Source organism: Zingiber officinale, chromosome 9A (assembly GCF_018446385.1).
Source record: "Zingiber officinale cultivar Zhangliang chromosome 9A, Zo_v1.1, whole genome shotgun sequence".
Classification (NCBI taxonomy): Eukaryota; Viridiplantae; Streptophyta; class Magnoliopsida; order Zingiberales; family Zingiberaceae; genus Zingiber; species Zingiber officinale.
In genome coordinates, this window is record NC_056002.1 from 35,492,095 (window position 1) to 35,519,397 (window position 27,303).

The window sequence follows — 27,303 nt, forward strand, 5'->3', positions numbered from 1 at the left end:
ACGCGAAGATGGTACGTGCTAAATTTTAATTGGAACAATAGGCATGGGACCCAGAATCCGTCTCGGCTATCTTGAGGTGGAACCCGCAAGCGACCTGGGTGTGGGTAGATGAAGAATTTCTTTAAGAAAACTAGATCAGGAACGGCGAGTGATGAGCTGGCAGCACGTGATAGGCTGGATCGTTAAAAAGTTAAACGGGCTTAATAGGCTGTAACCCTTGTTTCCTTTCACTTTATTCAGGCCCAATGTTAGCCCACTTAGGCTACAGATAAAACGAAGGGGTCGAGAAAGAAAAGGGACGAAGTGGTTTAAAAAGCAACCGATGGATCTGCAGACATAGTCGGCGGCAGACGTGCTACGGGAGGGAGTGGCGGTTTCGCGAGCCGCCCCACGCACCTTCGCCTCCCTCGCTCTTGCTGTCATCTTCCCCCTCTCCTTCTCTGTCCTTGCTCAATCCCTCTTCACCCAACCCCTCTTACTCCACCTCCGCCACAACCCCTCCGCCCCCGCCGCCGATTGAATCCTCCTCCTCCTCAACCTCTTCGTCTACCTCCTCTTCTTCTTTACCTTCTCCCTTCCCTCCACCGCCGCCATCGTTTTCACCGTCACCTCCCTCTATGCTGGCAAGCCCGTCTCCTTCGCCTCCTCCCTCGCTGCCGTCCGCCCCATCATCCCCCGCCTCTTCCGCACCTTCCTGTGGTCCGCCCTGCTCATGTTCCTCTACATCCTCGCTCACGTCCTCGTCCTCCTCCCTCTTCTCCTTCTTTTCCCCTCCTCCCCCCTCGTTGTCTTCCTCATCGCCCTCGCCCTCCTCGCCTTCCTCGCTGCCTACGTATACATCTCCTGTTGGATATTGGGGCCTAAATTGACCAATACGATTTTGAGGAGAAAAAATGGAAGCCATCAATTGTTGAAAGTCGTAATTGACTTCAAAATTGAAATCTACGTTTCGCGTAGATAGATTTAGACTATTAATTTGCTCAAAACCGATTAAGGGTGAATGAGAAATTAATGTTCAAAGTCGGCCCAAAATAACGTTGGTTATTCATTAAGGAAATGCAAGGGAGAATAGTCCCACATCGGAAATTTCCGATGTGCATTCCTTACTTATTAATGATGTTGAGTTATTGGAGTTAACTCAGAAAAGTACCAGGTACTCTCTGCTCAGGGGCGAGCAGGTGCTCGCACCTGTGAGCCCGCCACGTGCGCACTTTGCACTTTGCACTTTGCACTTCGCATCGTCGCGAGGAGCTTAAATTTATGCTCCAGGTGACATTGCAGTGCCTACATGGCACTCGGGTGACGTGTCAGGCTAGTACCTGACATGGCAGTGCCTATGTGGCATCCTCGTGGGCAAAGGGAGATGACTGGACAGTTGGTTGGGCGAACGGATGGCAGCCGTTGATCAACGTTGATCAAAGAAGTATGGTGGATCGCTTGTGATGCGATCTAGAGCGTTGGATCACAATGAGTCACGATCTGACGGCTTGGGATGAGACATGATCTGAAGCATCAGATCAATGGATCCAGATCCGATGGCTGATAGATCTGAGGGTCACAACTCTTAGATCTGATGGATGAGATTAAAGGGGCTATGTGAAGGGTTATAACTCTTCAGTCCGGACGGCCCAGATTAATCCACCCAAAGGTCACACCCCTCCCTAAAGCCTCTTCCTTCTGTATAAATAGAACCCTCCAGATTGGAATCAAATCACTCAACTTAATCTTCTCTTCCTCAAGTATTCACTCACTCATCTTGTGCATTCAAGAGTCCAAGAAGCCTACGAGAAGGTTCGCTGGTCTCGGAAGTCGGAGTGCTACGATTCCGAGACGTTCGTCGTCGTTGTATCTTGGGAACGAATTGCAACAATCCGTTAAGCACCGTAGCGGAGCAATATCGTTTACGGAGATAGTGTCGAACACTAGCCTCGACGATCAGTTTGCATACTCAAGAAGCTACCCGGGGTTCAACAGATGTGTTGGTAAAAGATAGGATGTAGTTACCAAACAATTAGGGTTTAATTCTCATGCAAGATAGATCTATGACGATTAAATTACTGGTGAAGCTGAGGTATCACATCAGTAGCCAAAATGCTTCCTAGATTTACTTGGAGGACAAAATGTAAGGTTGGACTATTTATCTCAAGATTAGTCAAGTTGTACGGTAGCAAGGCTGCTTGCGATACGTGGACGCACGGAGATTTTCGTGTCGCAACTACATTCTCAACGCCTTGGACAACACGTTGTATAACGTGTATTGTTCATTGGAGACAACGAAATCTTTGTGGGAATCGCTTGAGAAGAAATACAAGACCGAAAATGCCGGACTGAAGAAATTCATCGTCGGTCGGTTTCTGGATTTCAAGATGGTGGACTCAAAGAGCGTCTCATCTCAAGTCCAAGATATGCAATTAATACTGCATGATCTGGACGCCGAAGGAATGAAGCTGAACGAGTCATTCGCAGTTGCTGCGGTAATTGAGAAGCTCCCTCCGTTATGGAAGGATTTCAAGAATTACCTAAAGCACAAGCAAAAGGAGATAGGGCTGCAAGACCTGATCCTGAGGCTACGAATAGAGGAGGATAATCGAAAGTTATCCGACTGCAGAGGAACCAAGCGGACTATAGACGATATGTCTAACCTGGTCGAGCCGAACGCTAAAAAGCCGAAACAGTTCAAGAAGAAGGCACAAGCGAAGAAGTTCAAGGGATCCTGCTACAACTGTGGAAAGGCAGGACACCTGTCCAAAGACTGCAGACGCCCGAAGAAGCCAACCAAGGGGCCAAAGGATGCTGCGAACCACGTCGCAACCTCTCTTGAGGACTTGGATCTCACTGCGGTTGTATTTGAAGCCAACTTGGTGGATACCAACCCGAAGCAGTGGTTCATTGATACTGGAGCAACTCGTCATATCTGTTCCGATAAGGCGATGTTCTCCAAGTATACTCCGATAAATGGCAGGAAGCTCTATATGGGTAATTCCACGACGTCGCCAATTGTCGGACTCGGAAAAGTTGTTCTGAAGATGACGTCCGGAAAGGAGCTAACACTCATTGATGTACTCCATGTTCCCGACATCAGTAAGAACCTAGTTTCTGGAGCGGCACTAGTTAAGGCCGGATTTAGGCTAGTGTTCCAGTCAGACAACTTTGTACTTACGAAGAATAATATCTTCGTAGGAAAGGGGTACCTAGAAAAGGGTCTATTCAAAATGGTTGTAATGCCTGTACTCTGAAATATTGATGGTAATAAAATAAATGCTTCCAGCTATGTTGTTGAGTGTTTTAATTTGTGGCATGATCGACTCGGACATGTGCATAATAATACTCTTAAACGTCTCGTCAAATTAAATTTATTACCAAACGTCAATGTTGACGGAACACACAAATGTGAAGTGTGCGTGGAAGCAAAAATGACGAAACTACCTTTTCATTCGGTGGAAAGGTCAACGACTCCTCTAGAGTTAATACATAGTGATCTATGCGACTTGAAATTTGTGCAAACTAGAGGAGGTAAAAAGTATTTTATTACTTTTATCGATGACTGCACAAAATTCTGTTATGTCTTTCTTTTAAGAAGTAAAGACGAAGCCCTAGAGGCATTTAGAACTTATAAAACAGAAGTTGAAAATCAACTTGACAAACGAATTAAAATAATTCGTAGTGATAGAGGTGGAGAATATGGTGCACCGTTTAATGAATTTTGTTCAGAATCTGGCATTATTCATCAAACAACGGCACCTTACTCACCTCAATCGAACGGTGTTACCGAACGTAAAAATCGGACACTAAAAGAGATGATGAATGCCTTGTTGATAAATTCAGGCTTACCTCAAAACTTATGGGGGGAAGCAATATTATCGGCAAATCACATTCTCAACAAAATCCCTCATAAGAAAAGTGATAAAACTCCTTATGAACTATGGAAAGGCCGCGAGCCATCGTACAAAGACCTGAAAGTGTGGGGGTGCTTGGCAAAGGTCGAAGTACCTAAACCAAAGCAAGTAAAGATCGGACCTAAAACGTTCGATGCGGTATTTGTCGGATATGCCCATAATAGTAGTGCATATCGTTTCCTAGTTCACAAATCAGACATTCCTGATATTCATGTGGGAACAACAATAGAATCTCGGAATGCAATATTCTTTGAAAACGTATTCCCAAATAAGAAGGGAAATGTTGAAAATGATAACAACGGAAGTTCAAATGAGAATGTCGTTACCGAACTTAGCTGTTATAAAAGAACTATTGACAATCAAAACAAAGAGCCACGTCGTAGCAAACGGGCTAGAGTTGAGAAATCGTTCGGGCCAGATTTCATGACTTTCATGTCAGAAATGGAACCAAGAACATTAAGTGAGGCTCTCTCTAGTCCCGATGCTCCAATGTGGAAAGAAGCTGTCAATAGTGAGATTGAGTCTATCATGAATAATCATACTTGGGAATTAGTAGACCTTCCTTCTGGTAATAAACCATTAGGTTGTAAGTGGATACTAAAACGCAAGTATAAAGCTGATGGATCAATTGACAAGTATAAGGCCAGACTTGTAGCCAAAGGGTACAAGCAAGAGGAAGGCCTTAATTACTTCGACACCTACTCACCGGTGATAAGGATTACGTCCATACGAGTGCTAATAGCCATTGCAGCACTGTATGACCTTGAAATACATCAAATGGATGTTAAGACTGCATTCTTAAATGGTGAGTTGGAAGAAGAAATTTATATGGAGCAACCCGAAGGGTTCGTAGCTCCAAGAAATGAGAAAAAGGTGTGTCGACTTGTTAAGTCGTTATACGGACTTAAGCAAGCGCCTAAACAATGGCACGAAAAATTTGACAAAGTAATGCTGTCAAACGAATTCAGAATAAATGAATGTGACAAATGCATTTATGTCAAAGACACACCCAAAGGCTATATAATCGTCTGTCTGTACGTAGACGACATGCTAATAATGGGCAGTAATCATGATGTAATCATGACTACAAAGAAAATGTTGACCAAAAATTTCGATATGAAAGATATGGGTCAAGCAGATGTTATATTGGGAATTAAAATTCTCAGGTCATCAGAGGGGATAGTTCTAACACAATCCCATTATGTAGAATCAGTATTGAAAAGATTCAATGCGTACGATCTTTCTACTGTAAAAACACCTATGGATCTAAGTCAACACTTAGCGAAAAACCATGGTGAGACCATATCGCAGTTGGAATACTCTCGGATAATAGGCAGTTTGATGTATCTTACAAACTGCACACGTCCGGATATTGCCTGTACGGTCAACAAGCTGAGTCGTTTCACCAGTAATCCAAACGACGCCCATTGGAAGGCATTGATGCGAGTTCTTAGATATTTGAAATATACTATGAACTATGGATTACATTATGGAAAATATCCCGCTGTGTTGGAGGGATATTGTGATGCTAATTGGATATCAGATACAAAAGACTCCAAATCCACTAGTGGATATGTATTCACGATCGGTGGGGGAGCAGTATCTTGGAAATCCACTAAGCAGACGTGCATTGCTCGGTCAACTATGGAATCCGAGTTTATAGCACTAGACAAAGCAGCTGAGGAAGCTGAATGGCTGCGGAACTTCTTGGAAGATATTCCGAGCTGGGAAAAACCTGTACCTGCCTTACTAATCCACTGTGATAGTCAATCGGCGATTGGAAGGGCACAGAGTAGTATGTATAATGGGAAGTCAAGACATATACGTCGTAGACATAATACCATTAGGCAGTTGATCTCGAATGGAGTGATTGCAATCAACTATGTTAAGTCCAAAGATAATTTGGCAGATCCTCTTACGAAAGGGTTGAGTCGAGATCAAGTATACTGCTCATCAAGAGGAATGGGATTAAAAAAATCTACAACTGAAAACGACTGAAGTGGAAAACCCAACCTTGTTGACTGGAGATCCCAAGATCTTGGTTCAATGGGACAACAAAGTTTCAGAAGTTGTGGTTCAGCACAGGAGATAGTTTATCTCTATCCCAATCCTAGGATGAATTTGTGTTGTCCTACCTCATGTAGTGAGGTTAAGCTTATGCTTTTAGTGACTTCTATACCTTATAAGGTGGAGTATGGTAGGATACTCTTGATAGAAGTGTCACCTATGTGAGTGTGAAGACAGGCCGCTTCAATGAAACACTCATGAATCCAAGATGGTGTCCATGGCCAAAACGGAACCAACCATGAGAACCTAAAGTAGGTGAGATAGGTCTCTGTGTGGGTGTTATTGTCTTAATATACACAAATAGCTGAGCAGTTCAAGACATCACGTTCACTGCGCAGCCTAGTATACTCGATAGCATTCCACTACGGAAGGTTCAAAGCCACAAGCTACCTCTCCCGATGCAGTGACTTATCGATTGGACTCTTGTAAAGTGTCAGCATGCATACACGCATTACATTAATTTCCATTCATGTGGGGGATTGTTGGATATTGGGGCCTAAATGGACCAATACGATTTTGAGGAGGAAAAATCGGAAGCCATCAATTGTTGAAAGTCGTAATTGACTTCAAAATTGAAATCTACGTTTCGCGTAGATAGATTTAGACTATTAATTTGCTCAAAACCGATTAAGGGTGAATGAGAAATTAATGTTCAAAGTCGGCCCAAAATAACGTTGGTTATTCATTAAGGAAATGCAAGGGAGAATAGTCCCACATCGGAAATTTCCGATGTGCATTCCTTACTTATTAATGATGTTGAGTTATTGGAGTTAACTCAGAAAAGTACCAGGTACTCTCTGCTCAGGGGCGAGCAGGTGCTCGCACCTGTGAGCCCGCCACCCGCCACGTGCGCACGTGCGCACGTGCGCAATGGGCGCTTTGTAGGCGCACTTTGATCAACGTTGATCAAAGAAGTATGGTGGATCGCTTGTGATGCGATCTAGAGTGTTGGATCACAATGAGTCACGATCTGACGGCTTGGGATGAGACATGATCTGAAGCATCGGATCAATGGATCCAGATCCGATGGCTGATAGATCTGAGGGTCACAACTCTTAGATCTGATGGATGAGATTAAAGGGGCTATGTGAAGGGTTATAACTCTTCAGTCCGGACGGCCCAGATTAATCCACCCAAAGGTCACACCCCTCCCTAAAGCCTCTTCCTTCTGTATAAATAGAACCCTCCAGATTGGAATCAAATCACTCAACTTAATCTTCTCCTCCTCAAGTATTCACTCACTCATCTTGTGCATTCAAGAGTCCAAGAAGCCTACGAGAAGGTTCGCTGGTCTCGGAAGTCGGAGTGCTACGATTCCGAGACGATTGTCGTCGTTGTATCTTGGGAACGAATTGCAACAATCCGTTAAGCACCGTAGCGGAGCAATATCGTTTACGGAGATAGTGTCGAACACTAGCCTCGACGATCAGTTTGCATACTCCGGAATTTACCGGAAACAACATCTCCGCGCTGTGGCGTCTCGCCAGCGTACGTCGTCTCCGTCCTTGAGCCCCTCTGCGGCCTAGCGGCCATTGCCAAGAGCCGCTACCTCCTCCGCGGCCGCGGCCGCGTCCGCGTCCGCATGGCTGCTGCTCTCGTCCTAGCCTACACAACCGCCTGCTGTCTGGTCTTAACTATCTTCCGCGCCGTCGTTGTCAAGGACCCCCGCGAGGAGGAGGGCAGCCTCGGCGCCACCAGCGTCGTCGCCAAGGCGTCCCCCTTGTGGCCGTGCTTGTTGTTGTGAACCTCGTCAGCCGTCTCGTGCAGAGCGTCTTCTACCATGTCTGCAAGAGTTACCGTCACCAGCAGATCGACAAGGGTGCGGTATATGATAACTTGGGCGAGTACGTGCCGCTCAAAAGCTCAATCCAAACAGAAAACCTATGAAATCCAGATGAGCTTCTACAGCATGTTCTTCTTCTTCCAGCACTAGATTTCTTTCCTGTCCGTGAACTTGCCTAGTTATTCCTATTCAGAATGCCCATATAACAGTGCATCTTGGTTGGTCTGAATCAGGACCGGCTCAAGTCGATTTGGCAAAAAAAATAAAAAGAAAAAAAAACTCATCCTTTTGCATTCAATAAACTTTCAGAGTTAGGACTGAAAATAATTTTTTATATAAAATTTAATTTTCTCACTAGTGGAGATACAAATTATTAATTAAATTATCATATTATTTTGATAACATAATTCAAAAAATATAAAGTTTTATGTGTATTAAATAATATATTATTATTTGATATAATAATACACATTAAAGAGATAATAAGTATTGAATTCACTTAGCCGAATTATTTAAAAATAAAGAAAGATATAGTCCTTACAACGAGGAGTAAAATTAAGGAAATAAGAACAATGTAATAAGACAACAATAAAAAAAATAATAAGACAATAATAAAAAAAATCATGCTTCCAAACTCATCATCATCCATGAAGCATAAAAAATAAATAAATAACACATGTACAAAATGATAAAAGTGAATACAATTTTTAAAAAATAAATATCACAGTGAGAGCAAGCCAATCATTATCATTTATCAAGAACTAAATGAAAGTCTTTTTAGTCACAAAGTAAAAGAAAAAATAAATCATATTTTTCATCACCTAAACCGAATAGTCGTAAATTATAGAATGAAGACAAAGGAGAAATTGAACAATTTATGATTGTAAATATATCTAAATAAAAGTTAAACTTAATGTCTTTCAAGGAAGCGGAATGGTAGAGATATGTAACTCGTTATTGTCAAAAAATAATAAAATCATTCATTTTGATTAGACACAATATGGACGAAGCATCAACATTTAAATTTAATCAAGCAAGAAATATAGTAGCAACAACAAGATCAACGTGATAATATTAGGTGTGATTTCTTTTTCCTAAGCTCAATGAACAAGAGTAGGGGAGTTGGAATTGGGAAGAGGGGACTAAAGACTAATATTTTTTTATTTTCATTGTATGGATAAGACAAAAAAGTATAATTCATATTTTTATTGGTAATGTGTGACCAATCAAAGAGAAACGTAACTAAAAAAAAAAAAAAGTTAGAATTGAGAGATAATAAAAAAATAAATTAAATCTAATAAAATAACATGTATAATTAAAAAAAAAATTTAAAATGTAAAAAAAAAAGTCCCTTTGTGACTATATATATATACATGTTGAAATTATAATGAGATTTATGTGAAATCCAAAGCTTTGAAAAAAAAAAGAGATCATACATATTTGCGCTGTGCGGCAGGATGCCACGCCGGAAACCAGTGAGGCGGAAACCCTAGGCGGTTGGGCCGCCTAAGCGGTCCTCGGCAGTCCTCCACGCGCTTCGGTGGGTTCGGCGAGCTCGACAGGCCTAGCTTTTTAACGCATCTTAAACTCGTTTTTAGGTATTTGTCAGGCGTTAGTTTGTTTCATCGCCCCGACTCTTCGTCTTCCTCGCGTTGCTTCCGGTAAGTTTATTTTCTGTTCATTTATGTTTTTTTGTTTCTCAAATCTTCGTCGCGGCAACACCAGACGCATCGCAGGTGTCAAACGCTGCCTGAAGCGTCGTCGGACGCGTCGTACGCGTCCGACGAAGTCTGGCGTTGTTTCGAGCAACGCCGGTAGAGTCGTGATGCTTCTGGCTGTGCCAAAAGCTTTCCACGCGACGCTACCGGCGCCGCTGGAAGCAACACCGTACTTCGCCGGACGCATCGGACTCGTCCGGCGAAGCTTCCGGCAGCGCCGGAGCCCTCCCGCGAGCCACCAGTGGCGGCCTGTGGCATCTGCGCCGTCGCGCGAGACTCGCGACAGAGACGCGTTTTTTGCATTTTTTTTTTTAGATTTAATAAATTAAAACAATTCCTAACTCCTAACGGGGATAATTTTAATAATAGGGTTGAGTTCATAAAGCCTAATAAAATTAAGATCCCAATTAAATATATTTAAAATTTATCTTTTTTATAATAAATATTATTAATTTATATAAAACAAATTTAAATATATAAAATTATATATAAAATTCTAATAACCATTATTAATTTATATAATCATATTTAAATATATAAATAATATATTTAATTTATTTAAATAAATAATATTAAATATTAATTTATATATTAACAGATTTAAAAAATTATAATAAATATTATCATTTATCACTTTATCAGATTTAAAAATATAAAAATATTTAAAATTAAAAAACATATAATACATATTAATAAATTAATAAATCATATTTAATTATTTATAAATTATAAATTTTATATATTATAAATTTATATTAATCGGATTTATACATATTAAAATTTTAAAATTTTTAATAAGTATTATTAATTTATATAAATCATATTTATAAATTTTATATATTATAAAGGTATATTAATCAGATTTATAAATATTAATTATTAAAATTATATTAAAATTTTAAAAATTCTAATAAATATTAATAATTTATATAAATCAGTTTTAAAAATATGAAAATTAAATTAAAATTTTAAAAATTATAATAAATATTATTAATTTATATAAATCATAAGTATATAACAATTTAATAATATAAAAAATATATTTAAAATTAAATTTATTTAAACAAATATCTAATAAATTTTATTAATTAGATTAAGATATATAAAAAAATATTCAACTTGTTAATGACTTAATGTTATATTTCATATTTTTATTATTTTGTATTGTATTTTTGTATGGTATAATTAAATTTTATTATCATATTATGTCTTGTTAGTTGTTAAACAAGACATAATATTCTCAGACTTGTTATATATAATTTTTTTTCCTTCAGATTATCTGTTATCAATGGCAAACAATCCATCTTCGACAGCATCTGTCACTCAACCCAAATCCAGAATTCTTGTTAGTTGCTACTCGGAAAACCTAGAGGTTCCACTGTACAAAAATTTGTACAAAGGTCTGAACCTTTTCCTAGCTACCATGTGTTCTTTTAAATTAAATTTTGGATCGCCTGCGGAACTTAACACGTTTGATCCAAAACTTAATCTATTCGTTCTTTTAGGTTTTGACTTGGGTCTCCTGCGGAACTTAACACGTTCGACCCAAATCACCTTAAGTTATTAATTCCATTAAATATTAATTTCCATAATCGGTTCCCAGTACTGACGTGGCGAGGCACATGGCCTTATTGGATATGGGAGCAACCACCACCGACTAGACAAAACCTTTTATAGAAAGCTAATATTTAATTTCCTAAAATAACTTTAGGTTAACCGAAAAGAACAATCAAATCACAAGGAAAAGAAAAAACAAAAGAACACAACATCGAAAAACATATTCGCAATTCTAGAATCATAAGCCTCTTGTATTTGGTATTTTTCCAAAAATAACTAGTATGATGCGGAAAGAAAAATTACTAGTTATACCTTTGAGAAAAACCTCTTGATCTTCTACCGTATTCCTCTTCTAACCTCAGACGTTGTGTGGGCAACGTTCTTCCAAGATGAGAAACCACCAACCACCTTCTTCTCCTCCTAGCTAGGTTCGGCCACAAAAAAGCTTTACCAAGGATGAAGAACAAAACACCAACCAAGCTCCAAGAGATGCAAGCTTTCTCTCCTTCTTCTTCTTCTTCTCCAAGTAGTATCCGGCCTCCACAAGAGCTCCAAGCAATAGAGAGTTTCGGCCACCACAAAGAGGAAGAGGAGAAGAGATGATGGCCAGCCACAACACCAAGGAAAAGAGGGAGAGAAAATAATAGAGGTTATGTCTTATGAATGCACCCTCACCCCTTCTTTTATATTCCTTGGCCTAGGCAAATTAGAAAATTTAATTACAATAAAATTTCCTTAATTTCCTTGATATGATTTAATTGAGAAAAATAAAATTTCCCAATTTAATCTCTAATGGCCGGCCACATCAATGAAAACAAATTGGACAAGTTTCAATCAACAATTAAAACTTCCTAATTTGTTTCCGGAAATTTTTAAAAAATAAAATTTCTCTTCAAAATCTCTTCATGGTTGATAAAAAGGAAATTTATATAATTTTAATTTTACAACATGTGAATAATTTTTAAAGAGAAAATAAAATATCTCACCAATCTACAAATAAGGAAAGAGATCTAATCTCTTTCTTTAATCTTTTGTAGATCTTTTACAAGAGAGATATTTTAATTTTAATTCTCTTTAATAAATTATATCTTCCACATAATAAAAATTAAAATTAAATTTCTTTTTTAATTAATTTGGCCGGCCCCCACTAGCTTGGGTTCAAGCTAGGGCCGGCCACCCAATTTTATACCTAGGCCGGCCCTAGCTTGGCCGGCCCCCTATTGGTGGGTATAGAAGGTGGGTATAGGTGGGTATAGTACTCTATAAATAAGAGGCTACGATAGGGACCGAGAGGAGGAATTGGTTTTGGTCTCCTGATAAAATTTAGCATCCCGTGTTCGCCCCGAACACACAACTTAATTTTATCAATAATAATTCATTCCACTAGAGAACTATTATTGAACTACCGCACCAATCCCAAATTACATTTTTGGGCTCCTTCTTATTATGAGTATGTTAGTCTCCCTGTGTTTAAGATATCGAATGTCCACTAATTAAGTGAGTTACTGACAACTCATTTAATTAATATCTAGGTCCAAGAGTAGTACCACTCAACCTTATTGTCATGTCGGACTAAGTCCACCTGCAGGGTTTAACATGACAATCCTTATGAGCTCCTCTTGAGGACATCATCAACCTAGTATCTCTAGGACACAGTTTCTTTTTATAATCAACAACACACACTATAAGTGATACCATTTCCCAACTTATCGGGCTTTTTGATTCATCGAACTAAATCTAACCCATTGATAAATTAAAGAAATAAATATCAAATATATGTGCTTGTTATTATATTAGGATTAAGAGCACACACTTCCATAATAACTGAGGTCTTTGTTCCTTTATAAAGTCAGTATAAAAGAAACGACCTCAAATGGTCCTACTCAATACACTCTAAGTGTACTAGTGTAATTATACAGTCAAGATAAATTGATACCTAATTACACTACGACCTTCTAATGGTTTTGATCCTGTCTGAACTAGGAGTCAACGGACGCTGGGGACGTGGCGCTCCCTGCTGGATCCTTGAGTGCTCCGGCGAACCTGCAACAGAACCGAGCCGGGGGGGTGTCCCGGCGACGGCCCTCCGACGCTCAAGTCAGGCGAGGAAATAGCAAAGAAGTGGCTTCTGAGATCCAGACGCGCGTACCTCCGGTGAAGAAATGGAGGCCTTATATAGAACTATCGAAAGAGCCCAGGCACGTCAATCGAAGCAGTCATCTGCTTTAGACCATACCCAAGTATGGGCCTGTCAGAAGAGCATATATGAGGCCATACTACTACTGTATCCACCTCTCCCTGATGTGACGGCGGGATCTTCCATCGTGCAATCTTGTGTACGGCCTTATCATCAGACGTGCCTTCTCTGACATCCCATATCTCGAGACAAGCGCATAGGCCGCTCGGCTACCTTTGTACCCTCGCCCTTATCTTGGCCGAGCGGACCACCCGCTCGGCCCTTAGGTCCCAGCCAAGCGGACTCCTGCTCGGCCCTTAGATCCTCCTGCCTTGGCGTCAGAAACCCAAGCCCATGGATGGGTTATCTATAGCTCCGCTCGGACCATTATCCGCTGGGCCAGCCCTCCATCCGTCCTTAGGCTGGGACCCTTCAGAGGATGGGCCCCCCATTCTTACCGCCAGATCACTTGCCTTCCCTTCAAGTCTAGTCGAAGGAGGCAGTGAGTCCGACTGACTGGACTATGTGTCCGAGCGGGCGGTCGTCGCCTTTCCGTCGCTTATAGTATCCGTGGGGCCGTTCGGCCCTTCCTCCAAATTCAGCCGCTCGACTCTTCGTTATGGTGGTCTTGTCGCTCAACAGGAATGTTTGCTTGTCTAAATCTTCTCGAAAATCACGCAAATCCTCTTCATTAAACCGAATCATGCGTGGTATGGGCGCATTAATTGCGCTTGATGACAGAGCGCCACGTGTCGATCATTGTGTGGCGGCGGCGTCACTTACGATGGGACGCCCCCGTTCAAAATGGACGGCCCGATGGCGTCCTTGTCTGTCGAGACCTGAATCCGACGGCGGAGGCCGACCGACCTCAGCCGTATAAAGCCTCCGTCTCCTTCCTTCGCCGCATATTCGCTTGTGCGTTGCCCTCTGCCTCTTCCTCCGCCGTGACCTCCGACGCTCTAGTTCTTGTTTTTCGGCGGCTACCATCTCACCGGTGATCCCTTCCGTCCGTTTCCTTCTCAGTGAGTCTTCTCCCTTTGTTTACAAGGTCTTCCCAACTTGTTTTGCCTCTTTTGCTCCCATTCCTTCGATTCCTCGCTATCTTTTTGCTTCTTCGAGATGGCAAGCTCCTCCGAACCCGCTGTTGGTGTTCATGGCCCTTGGTATCTGACCATGGAGAGTCGGTTTGATGAGGAGGGTGCTCGGCGCCTTGCCCGGACGTATGGGATTCCCGATAACTATGAAATAGTCATAGCCGACCCGACTGACCGGCCCCGTGACCCGCCGACCGGCACCATTTGTTTCTTTCTGGACTAATTCCAGGGCGGCCTTAGGTTTCCTACCCATCCCTTTATTTTGGAGGTTTGTAATTATTTTCGCATCCCGCTCGGCCAACTTGTGCCGAATTCCTTTAGGCTGCTGAGCGGGGTAGTCGTCCTCTTTAAGCTGCACAGTATCCCTCTTGACCCCAAAATATTCCACTTCTTTTTCTACCCTAAACAATCCGAGCCGGGCACCTTTATCTTCCAAAGTAGAATAGGCTTTAGATTTTTTGATAATATGCCGACCTCCAACAAACACTGGAAGGAGTTTTTCTTCTACATCCGACTTCCTGAGCGGCCAGCCTTCCGAACCAAATGGCAGACTGCGCCAGAGCTCGGCAAGTTCAGAAGCAACCCAGCCTATCTTCATGCGGCGAACTGGTTATCCGGTCAGCGATACAAGATCGACCAGTTGCTTCTCAAGGGGGTGTTGTATATTTTCGGATTGTCTCCCGTTCGGGCAAATCTCCCCATCCGCATGAGTAAGGATTCTTTACTCTTAGTCTTTTTTGTCTAATTGATTTTAATTTCTTTTACTGCAGCTGAAGTCATGTGGCGCTCCAAGGCCACCGATCATCTGAAGTTGAAGTCCGTGGAAATCGAAGCGGCGACTAAAAGAGAACTCGCCGAGCGGGGTCTTATCCCCAGCCGCCCGGCAGCTACAGGAGAGGGGGGGACGCAGTCTGCCCCTGAAACAGAAGTCACCTCAGCCGCTTCAACGGAGGTTGAGGCGGATCCTGTTTCCTCTGCTCCAGCAGAGCTGGGAGTCCCCCAGGTCGGGGATCCTCCACTGGAAGTTCGGCGGAAACGTCGAAGAGACACCAGCCTTCCGACTCAAGGCGAACCACAAGCGCCGATCGGGGTACATTCTCCGGACCACACACCGCCGCAGATCGGGACCCCTGTGGCTTCGCCTACCGCACGGCCCTCAGGCTCTCCTCCCCAAACTCGTCGCCGCTTACGTCGGTTGGGCGAAACTTCCACCATGGGGGAGTCCTCGCATCAGGCGGCCGCGACTGAAGAAGCGCCGTCCGGCCATCCGACCATCAAAACTACCCTCCGATTCCCATCGGAGGAATATTTACTGTCTGCTGATCGGCCATCAAGCCCCGTCCATGAAATAACCCTGACGGGTCCGCTCGCCAAGCTGTTCGAGGACGCCCAGATGCAAGTGGCCCTCATGACGCCTAAGCAGCTCGGCGATAACAACATGCAGCAGGCCACTCAGGTAAATTCATTTTTCTTTCTGTGCTATGCTACTGTCCAGTTCCTCATTTTATTATTTCCCTTACAGCGCTGGGCTGAGCAAATCGCCACTAGCCATCGGCTAGCCGAGCTGGAGGATCTCCTGGAGAAACTCCAAGTGTCAGGGGGTCCATCGGCCGAGCGGGAGAAACAAACCCTCGAGGCCGAACAGAAGAAGTCCGCCGACTTGGCGGCAGAGGTGGCTCGACTTGAAGGCCTGGTCAAGACACGCGACGCAGACGTGAAGCGCGCAAGCAGCCGAAAGAGGCGGGCGATTGCTGATCTGGACAAAATGAAAGTTGAAGTCCGAGCCCTAGATCAGCAGTCTAAGAACCTGGAAGCCCAACTAGCTGCCGAACGGGAAGGGCGCTCGGCTGAACGCACCAAAGCGGAGGTGGACCTGAAAGTTCTTCAAGATTCGCTGATTGCCGCCCGAGCGGCTCTCAGACAATATAAGGAGGGAGAGTCGAGTCGCCTAGCAGCAGCTCGCCAAGAATACCTCCGTTCGGAGCGGTTCGGCGCAAAATTCGGTGGCAACATCTCCTCAACTTTCCTCGAGGCGGTCAAGGTCACCATGGCGTACTTGAAGAAGGGTGGCCACCTTCCCGAGGAAATGCATATTCCAGCCTCTGACCTGGCGGCCATGATTGATGATATCCCGGACGCCTTCTTTAATTTTGAAGACCCAGAGTGAGGCGAGTTGTTTCAAGTGCTTTTTGTATTTCATCCGCTCAGCGGATGTAAAAATTTTTGTACGTGCCGTTCGGCCTCCTTATGTTCCTTTGCTTGCATTTTTTGTTAGCCCTTCATTGTCTCGTTTTAGCGTGTTGCTGCTTATTCATAGAATCAGTTGGACTCCCCTTGCTTCCTACTAAACGGCCGATCGGGTTAACCAATTGACTTGTTTCCTCGGAATCGTTTAGCGCTTGGCTATACTAATTGCCTTCAGTGAATGCGAAGTGTTGGCAAACCGACGGTCGATCGGCCTTAATCAGTCTAGTACTTGCGAATGATCATGATCGGCGCGGCTCTCGATCTTTAACGACGGCTCGCCTCTCGATTTTTAACGTCAGTGCTCGACGGCGCGGTTATTTATAGCCGGTCGGCGCGGCTCTCGGTCTTTAACGTTGGTGCTCGACGGCGCGGTTATTTATAGCCGATCGGCGCGGCTCTCGATGTTTAACGACGGTGCTCGTCGGTGCGATTGTTTATAGCCGATCGGCGAGGCTCTCGATGTTTGACGATGGTGCTCGTCGGTCTTCCGCTCGGAGATTTATAGACGCCGGCTCGTCTCTTGATTTTTAACGTCGGTGCTCGACGGCGCGGTTGTTTATAGCCGGTCGGCGCGGCTCTCGATCTTTAACGTCGGTGCTCGACGGCGCGATTATTTATAGTCGATCGGCGCGGCTCTCGATCTTTAACGACGGTGCTCGTCGGCGCGATTATTTATAGCCGATCGGCGCGGCTCTCGATGTTTAACGACGGTGCTCGTCGGCGCGATTATTTATAGCCGATCGGCGCGGCTCTCGATCTTTAACGACGGTGCTCGTCGGTCTTCCGCTCGGGGATTTATAGACGCCGGCTCGTCTCTCGATTTTTAACGTCGGTGCTCGACGGCGCGGTTATTTATAGCCGGTCGGCGCGGCTCTCGATCTTTAACGTCGGTGCTCGACGGCGCGGTTGTTTATAGCCGATCGGCGAGGCTCTCGATGTTTAACGACGGTGCTCGTCGGTCTTCCGCTCGGGGATTTATAGACGCCGGCTCGTCTCTCGATTTTTAACGTCGGTGCTCGACGGCGCGGTTGTTTATAGCCGGTCGGCGCGGCTCTCGATCTTTAACGTCGGTGCTCGACGGCGCGATTATTTATAGTCGATCGGCGCGGCTCTCGATCTTTAACGACGGTGCTCGTCGGCGCGATTATTTATAGCCGATCGGCGCGGCTCTCGATGTTTAACGACGGTGCTCGTCGGCGCGATTATTTATAGCCGATCGGCGCGGCTCTCGATCTTTAACGACGGTGCTCGTCGGTCTTCCGCTCGGGGATTTATAGACGCCGGCTCGTCTCTCGATTTTTAACGTCGGTGCTCGACGGCGCGGTTATTTATAGCCGATCGGCGCAGCTCTCGATGTTTAACGACGGTGCTCGACGGCCTTCAAGGCTAACTCCTTACCAGGTCAAGCGACCTTGGCCTTCATAACTTATCTCGCGCTTGGACAGTCTTTGTGCCCGGCCGAACAGCACGGGTCACTTGCTTGCGAATATAATCGGCTGGGGGGCCTTCGCTATTCGGGCGCTCGGCTCGGATAATCCATATGCCCCTTCCACCCAGCTCGGAGAACGTACTCCTAGCCGAACGGCTCAGGGTCTGCTGCGTCGAGCATTTTGGCTCGGATAATTTACCTCCGTCCGGAAGGTACTGGGTTTTCGATCCTCGAGCGCTTGGCTCGACCCATTTACCTCCGGCCGGAAGGTACTGGGTTTTCGATCCTCGAGCGCTTGGCTCGACCCATTTACCTCCGGCCGAGCGGCTCGGGGCCTTCGTTATTGAGCGCTTGGCTCGTAAATAATCCTCCCCGAGATAGTCTCGGCTAAAATGTACCTGGCCGAGCGGCTCAGGCCTTCGCTCCAGGCAATAACGAACGCTGCTTATATTCTATACGCAGCCCGGCCGAACGGCCTGGGGTCTTCGGGTTCGAGCTCCCGGCTCGGATATAAACCTCTCGGCCTATCTACCCGGGGGCCTTCGGGTTACGATGATAATGCCTTATATTCGCTCTTTTGACTTTTCATCTCTGCATTTCAAGTATTTAGTCGAAAAATGAAATACACGGTGATTTACAATGATACACCTTTCACCCCGCCCGGTAAGGCTGGAGGTGGTTCGCGCTCCACGGCCTATCTAGCTGCCGTCCGTCCTCGTCCTCCAAATAATACGCGCCCGAGCGGAGCTTTTCGATGATTTTGAAAGGGCCTGCCCATGGAGCTTCAAGCTTGCCGACATCTCCGACCGGCTTGACTTTCTTCCAGACAAGATCGCCGACTTGGAACGATCTGGGAATTACGCGCCGGTTGTAGTTTTGCTTCATCCGCTGACGGTATGCCATCAGCCGAACGGATGCCTTAGCTCGCTCCTCATCTACCAGATCCAGCTCCATGTTCCTCCGATCGGCGTTGCCTCCATCGTACAATTGGACCCGGGTAGACTCGACGCCGACTTCCACCGGAATGACTGCCTCGCCGCCATACACCAAATGGAACGGTGTGGCACCCGTCCCTTCCTTCAGCGTCGTTCGGATGGCCCACAAGACGCTCGGCACTTCATCCGGCCAACTCCCTCCCAAATGGTCGAGCCGAGCGCGCAGAATACGAAGAATTTCCCGGTTGGCGACTTCAGCTTGACCGTTGCTCTGAGGATAGGCCACGGACGTGAAATGTTGCTCAATGCCGTAGCTTTTGCACCAATCCTCTAACATCTTCCCTGTGAACTGCCGCCCGTTGTCGGACACTAGTCGGCGAGGGATGCCGAACCGACAAATGATGTGTTGCCAGATGAATTTTTTAACCATTTGTTCAGTGATCTTTGCCAGCGGCTCGGCCTCCACCCACTTGGAGAAATAGTCTACCGCCACTAGTAAAAATTTCCTCTGCCCGGTCGCCATCGGAAATGGACCCACAATATCCATTCCCCATTGATCGAACGGACATGAGATGGTTGATGCCTTCATCTCCTCTGCCGGTCGGTGGGAGAAGTTGTGATACTTCTGGCATGAAAGGCATGTAGATACTGTCCGAGCGGCATCTGTTTGTAAAGTTGGCCAAAAGTATCCGGCCAAGAGGATCTTCTTGGCCAATGAGCGTCCGCCCGGATGACCCCCGCATGATCCTGGAGGATGTAAGCTGAGTCCTCCGAGCTTACACATTTCAGCAAAGGGCGCGAGAAAGCTTTCTTGTAAAGCTGATCTCCGATGAGTGTAAACCGACCGGCTCTTCTTCTGAGGAGCCGGGCTGCATATTCATCGGATGGTGTGGTGCCCGAACGAAGGAATTCTATAATAGGTGTCCTCCAGTCACTTGGAAACGCGAGGCCTTGCATCCGGTCGACATGCGCCACCAGCAGCGTTTTTTCAATTGGTTGCTGAATGGCGACCGGCGTTATTGAGCTCGCGAGTTTGGCTAACTCATCGGCCGCCTGGTTCTCCGTTCGTGGGATCTTCTGAATAAGCACCTCTCGGAAAGTAGCTTTGAGTTTTTCAAAGGCCTCAGCGTAGAGTTTGAGCCGAACACAGTTGATTTCAAAGGTGCCGGAAAGTTGCTGAGCGGCCAACTGTGAATCAGAATAGAGTGTCACCCGACCTGCTCCCACATGCCGTGCTGCCTGCAATCCGGCTATGAGAGCCTCATACTCTGCTTCATTGTTAGTAGCTTTGTAATCTAGCCGGACGGATAGGTGCATCTTTTCTTCCTGAGGTGAGAGTAGTAATATTCCGATCCCACTTCCGAGCCGAGTGGAGGATCCATCCACATATATTCTCTACATAGCTTCCGGCTCTGGCCTTTGCACTTCGGTCACAAAATCAGCCAAGGATTGGGCTTTAATCGCCGAGCGGGGCTGATATTGGATGTCAAATTCACTTAATTCTATCGTCCACTTGATAAGCCGTCCGGACGCTTCTGGATTCAACAGCACTCTTCCGAGTGGACTGTTCGTCCGGACAATAATGGTGTGAGCCAAGAAATACGGTCGCAGGCGCCGAGCGGCTAGAACCAAAGCAAAGGCCAACTTCTCGAGCCCAGTGTAACGAGATTCAGCATCTTTTAAAATGTGGCTTAGAAAATACACAGGCTGTTCTTCGCCCTCACAAGTGTTGAGCCTACAGCATGCTCGATTGACGACAGATACATATAAAGTGACTCACCCCCGACCGGCTTGGCTAACACTGGTAGAGAATTAAGATATGTCTTCAACTCTTCAAATGCTCGGTCACATTCTTCATCCCACTGGAACTTAGTGGCCTTGCGCAGGATCTTGAAGAATGGCAGGCTCCGGTCGGCGATTCTGGAGATGAATCTGGATAAAGCTGTTATCCGACCGGTCAACCTTTGCACTTCTCTTGTATTTCTTGGGGGCGGCATGTCTTGCAGTGCTTTAACCTTGCTGGGATTTGCTTCGATTCCCCGCTCGGTCACTATGTACCCCAAGAAACGCCCTCCTTTGGCTCCGAACAGGCACTTTTGGGGATTTAGCTTGACTCCATATTTGCGCAGCGTTCGGAAGGTTTCTTCCATATCCTTGAAAAGATCGGCCGCTCGGACGGATTTGATAAGAATGTCGTCCACATAAACTTCCAGATTCCGCCCGATCTGCTCCTTGAACACCTTGTTCATCAAGCGTTGATAGGTGGCCCCGGCATTCCGAACGGCATCACATTGTAGCAATATGTGCCGTCGGCCGTTACGAAGCTTACTTTTTCTTGATCTTCCCGGGCGAGCGGCACTTGATGATATCCTTGGTAGGCGTCAAGCATGCAAATTAATTCGCAGCCGGCCGTAGAGTCCACCAGCTGATCTATCCGGGGCAGAGGATAAAAATCCTTGGGGCATGCCTTGTTTAAATCTCGAAAGTCGATGCAGACCCTCCACTACTACGTTGGCCAGCCAGCTCGGGAACTGCACCTCGCGTATGTGGCCGGCCTTCAGAAGTTTTTCCACCTCCGCCCGGATAATGGCATTCTGCTCGGCGCTGAAGTCCCTTTTTCTCTGCTTCACTGGCCGAGCGTCCGGTCGGACATGCAATTCATGCTGCGCTAGGCTCGGCGAAATTCCAGGTAACTCATGTGTCGACCAGACGAAGACATCATGATTTCGTTGGAGGCATTGGATCAGCTTCTCCTTCTGTTCTTTCCCCAGATCAGAGGCGATAAAAGTCGTGGCCTCCGATCGGGTCGGATGGATCTGGACTTCCTCCTTTTCATCATAAATTAAAGCAGGAGGTTTCTCGGTTATGGCGTGTACCTCAATTCGGGGCGCCTTCCGAGCGGAACAAGCTTCTGCTCATATCTAGTATCGCCGAGCCGCTAGCTGATCTCCCCGCACTTCTCCTACTTTGTCCTCCACGGGGAACTTTATCTTCTGGTGGAAGGTTGAGACAACCGCCCGAAATTCGCTGAGCGCCGGTCGTCCCAAAATGATGTTGTAGGATGAGGGAGAGTCGACCACCACGAAGTTTATTGTCCTGGTCCTCTTGAGCGGCTCTTCTCCCAGCGAGGTGGCCAGCCAGATTTGTCCGACCGGCTGAACTTCGTTGCCCGTAAACCCGTAGAGCGGGGTCGTCATGGGCAGCAGCTCGGCTCAATCAATTTGCAGTTGATCGAACGCCTTCTTGAATATGATGTTGACCGAGCTCCCTGTGTCAACAAATATGCGGTGAATGGTGTAATTTGCTATTACCGCTTTAATGAGCAGTGCGTCGTCATGGGGCACTTCTACGCCTTCTAAGTCCCCGGGTCCGAAAGTGATTTCCGGTCCACTTGCCCGCTCTTGGCTGCAGCCGACCGCGTGGATCTGCAGCTGCCGGACACCCGCCTTTCTGGCTCGGTTGGAGTCTCCTCCGGTCGGCCCGCCAGCGATGACATTGATCTCGCCTCGGGAAGTGTTGCTTTTATTTTCTTCTTCACGAGCGGATGGTCGGGATCGTTCTCTGGACGCTCGGCGATTCTCTTGCCTGGGTGAGCGATGCCGATCGGGAGTCTGTTGCCGTGGCCTATCAACTCGAGTCCAATCGGCTTCCCGAATTCTTTGTCGCCGATCGGCTGAGGGAGATCGCCGTCCGGCATTCCGCGGTACAGGATGAGCCACGAAGGGAAGACTTCGACAATCCCTGGTGTTGTGCGTATCCGTCTGGTGGAAGGAGCAGAACATCGGGGTCCATTTCTTCTTTGGCTTGCTTCGAGCGGCAGCTACTTCTTGTACCTGGGACCTTACACGAGGGGATTGGATTGCTTCTGCCCTCGGTCCTCTAGGTGGCTGCTGAGTGGCGTACTGTTTCCGTTCGGCCTGAATAGGTGCCCGCTCTGTCGGAGTTTCCTTTTTCCGGGCGGCTTGCGCTTCTTCCACGTTAATGTACTCGTTGGCCCGATGTAGCATGTGATCATAATCTCGGGGCGGCTTGCGGATGAGCGATCGGAAGAAGTCGCCATCCACTAGGCCTTGTGTGAAGGCATTCATCATGGTCTCTGATGTGGCCGTTGGAATATCCATCGCCACTTGGTTGAATCGCTGGATGTAAGCACGAAGCGATTCTCTCGGCTCTTGCTTGATGGCGAACAAGCTGACACTTGTCTTCTGATAACGCCGACTGCTAGCGAAGTGGTGGAGGAAGGCCGTTCGGAAGTCCTTGAAGCTAGTGATAGATCCGTCCGGCAGCCTCCGAAACCACCGTTGAGCCGATCCCGAGAGAGTTGTAAGGAAGACGCGGCACTTTACTCCATCTGTATACTGATGGAGTGTAGCTGTGTTATCAAACTTACCTAGATGATCATCTGGGTCCGTTGTTCCGTTGTACTCTCCGATCGTCGGAGGCACGTAATGCTTGGGCAAAGGGTCTCGTAGAATGGCCTCCGAGAATTGGCGATTGATCCGCTCGGGAGATGAATCTGCTCGGGGAGCTTTCCCCTTTCTGGCGTCTCGCCTGGGCATTTCGTCAGAAGAAGATCCTCTATCTTTCCGAGCTGGTACGGTTTCAGGGGTGCGGAATAAGGCCCGATGGAACGCCACGGTGGCTTGAGGTGCTTCCGCTCGGCCACCCGACGCAAATGTTGCTTGTTACTCCTGCCGCTCGGCTGCCTCTTTCTGTTTCTGCTCCACAAGTTTGGCGGCCCTCATCTCAACCAGAGCGTCCAACTCTTCTTGTGAGAGTGCCACATTGTGTATCCTTCCAGCCTCGTCCATTGCCTCTGCTCAGATGCAGGTGCGTTCCCACAGACGGCGCCAAATTAATCCTGTCTGAACTAGGAGTCAACGGACGCTGGGGACGTGGCACTCCCTGCTGGATCCTTGAGTGCTCCGGCGAACCTGCAACAGAACCGAGCCGGGGGGGTGTCCCGGCGACGGCCCTCCGACGCTCAAGTCAGGCGAGGAAATAGCAAAGAAGTGGCTTCAGAGATCCAGACGCGCGTACCTCCGGTGAAGAAATGGAGGCCTTATATAGAACTATCGAAAGAGCCCAGGCACGTCAATCGAAGTAGTCATCTGCTTTAGACCATACCTAAGTATGGGCCTGTCAGAAGAGCATATATGAGGCCATACTGCTACTGTATCCACCTCTCCCTGATGTGACGGCGGGATCTTCCATCGTGCAATCTTGTGTACGGCCTTATCATCAGACGTGCCTTCTCTGACATCCCATATCTCGAGACAAGCGCATAGGTCGCTCGGCTACCTTTGTACCCTCGCCCTTATCTTGGCCGAGCGGACCACCCGCTCGGCCCTTAGGTCCCAGCCGAGCGGACTCCTGCTCGGCCCTTAGATCCTCCTGCCTTGGCGTCAGAAACCCAAGCCCATGGATGGGTTATCTATAGCTCCGCTCGGACCATTATCCGCTGGGCCAGCCCTCCATCCGTCCTTAGGCTGGGACCCTTCAGAGGGTGGGCCCCCCATTCTTACCGCCGGATCAGGTTTGTTCCTTTCCATTTTGGTCGTGAGCTACTGTTTATAATTTATAAGGTACTGATAACATCATCTTCTGCATGTGGCACCACATACTATGTTATCTACAGTATAAATTAATTGAACAACTACAACTAAATGTAGACAATTTGACCAAATGTGATTCTTTATTCATAATGAATGTTTACAAAGCTTAGGCTTTCAGTATACACTCCAACAATTCTTAGAAGAAAGTCAAATGACATCGGATGGGAGTTTGAGATATTGATTGATCCTAAGAACCTCGATAAAATTAAATGTAAGTTATGTGGAAAAGCAATGTCAGGAGGAGTGTATAGGATAAAGGAGCACATTGGAAATATACCTGGAAATGTATTTGGTTGTCGAAAAGCATCTCAAGAAGACAAAAATAAGTGCGAACATGCTATTTTAGAAGGGAGGAACAGAAAGAAGAACAAAATAATGGAAGAACAAAGTTGTAGAATAGAGGTGGCTATTTCCGTAGATGAAGAAGAAGGTCTTGAAATTGAAGGGATAGATGGAGTTAAAAAACCTCTTCCACTTGGCCCCATGGATAGATATGCATTGGCAATTGCTCTAGAAAATGCAGGCTCCAGTGAAAGTAAAGTGTTTCGCCAAAAAAATATAAATGAGACTCTTTTCAAAGAGAGAACTCAACAAGTTCAACAATATGTTGGGAGATGGGTTTATGAAAATGGAATCTCATTCAATGCTGTCGATAATGATAGCTTCAAGCAACTAATGGAGGCAGTGGGTCAATTTGGACCAGGATTCAAGCCTCCAACTCAATATCAACTTAGGGAGCCACTATTGAAAGCCGAAGTTGAAAGAACAAAACAATTGCTGAAGAAACATGAAGAAGAATGGGCAAAGAATGGATGCTCGATCATGACAGATGCATGGAGTGATAGAAAAAGAAGATGTAAAATACCGGAAATAGGCGAACATTAATAAGAGAATTTTTCGGAATTTTTGGACATTTTTCGGGAATTTTTCGGAGCTCGTACGGACGAGTTGACGGGGATAAAAACGGGGCCCAGAAAAGCCTGTTTAGGCTACCCATTTAAGTGAGGAATTGTTTATTTATTAAATTCCTTTTTATTATATTTTTTCCTTTTCCTTTATTTCCTCTCATTCTCGCCGATGCACTCATCCTCGCCGAGACCCCCCCTGTGCGCCTTCTCTTCTCCTCCGAGCCCTAACCGTCGGCTGTGTCGGTTCCCCTCTTCTCTTCTTCTCCTATGCCGACGCCGACCTCCTTTCCCTGTGACTTAGCCGCCGGCAACGCACCGAGCCACCCCGATCATCTTCTTCTCTACCCGACGCTGCCGCCGGCCGAGTTAGTTCTTCCTCACACGGAGCACTGCCTCACACCTTGGTGCCCTAGCCGAGCACACCGACGCCACTGCCGATCCACCGCAAGCGCGTCTGTGCCCCAGTGCCGGCGCCACCGTCGACCACCCGGAGCTCTAACCTTTGCCGTGGAGTTCCTAGTGCCGACGACTCACTTCGTGCTCTAGCCAGCCTCGGCCGACCGGCGATTTCTTCTTCCTTTCTCTGGTCCGACGAGTTGCCGCCGGCCGCTTGACCTCAGCAGAACAGCACCCCGAATTCTTCTGCCCTGGGTTCTGCCGAGCCTCATTTTCCTCTACCTTCTGCCCAACGTCCATTGCTGACGCCAAGGTCCAGCAACCATCTGCTGTGCTTCAGACTCCACTGGCGGGTCTTCCTTCTTCGCCACCAGTCGCCGGCAGAGAGGAAACAAGGGGGGTATTGAGTAGGTAAGGCATGTTAGGTATTTGGATTGTTGATTTGGGATCCTATGTTGGATTTGTTGGCTGATTACAGTGGTATTTGTCACTGATTTCTCACAGCAGCTTCTTCGGATCTCGGCATTAAGTTCTCCAGGATTTGAGCAGTGTTGAGGCATCGGAAAATTTGGGTAAGGTTTGTGTTAAGTTAACTACTGCATAAGGTGAGGTGTAGGTGTTGATATATTTGGTAATTTGATTTCTAAACTGTATTAGCAATAGTTGTTAACCTAGATCTCAGTGAAAGGTAAGGTTTTTGGGTTTAACGTTGTGGATTTAGGTCTTGATGTGGATAAGTTAATTGATGATCAGTTAAGGTTGATCAATAATTAGGGTTTTCCTAATTGAGTGAGTAGTTTGATTTAGTTATTTGATATATGTTGAGTAACTAAGTTATATGTGTTAAATTAGGTAGGTTGATGATTATGACTTAAGGTTTTGCCCTAAATTGTGTTGAGAATTTTATTTAGCAATTCATTTGAATTTTAGCTAAATAAAATATCTGTGTATTGGTATTTCAGGACTTGACGCGAGACGAGTATCTCGGAGTCAGATTGGACCTTTATATTTTCGGAGGCGGGTACTTTTGACTTTTTGTCTTTGATATGCTTAGTAATGAAATTAACATGTTGCATTAGTTGTGTTTCTTATCTGTTTCGGTTAATCACTACCCAAATCTTGGTACATGCTTGATTGATTGATTGGTTTGCATCTCATGTATATTTTACCTGTTATACATGCTTGTAGGGGGTAGTGATATACCATGCTTCACCATGTTCAGGACCTAGGTTTTTATACCTTCTGTGTACCTTTGATTCAATATGATTCGTTGACCTAGGGTGCACTTCTCTATATATATGAATTAGGTCAGGATGTTTATATGGTTATTGCCATGCATCATTTGCATGATTGCATGTTGTGCGATAGTCCGCTCCATTATTGTTGAGCACATCGCCAGTTACATGGATCTGCACACACCGCCACTCATGGGTTAATGGTCGATTCAGACAGAGTGTGTTGCAGCAGGGACTCTGTTAGGCA

The 27,303-nt window shown here is 46.0% G+C and overlaps 1 pseudogene; it reads left to right on the plus strand.

Moving 5' to 3' along the window:
• Nucleotides 1–108: 108 nt before the first annotated feature.
• On the plus strand, nucleotides 109–7,888 carry LOC122019143 (annotated as a pseudogene).
• Nucleotides 7,889–27,303: the final 19,415 nt, after the last annotated feature.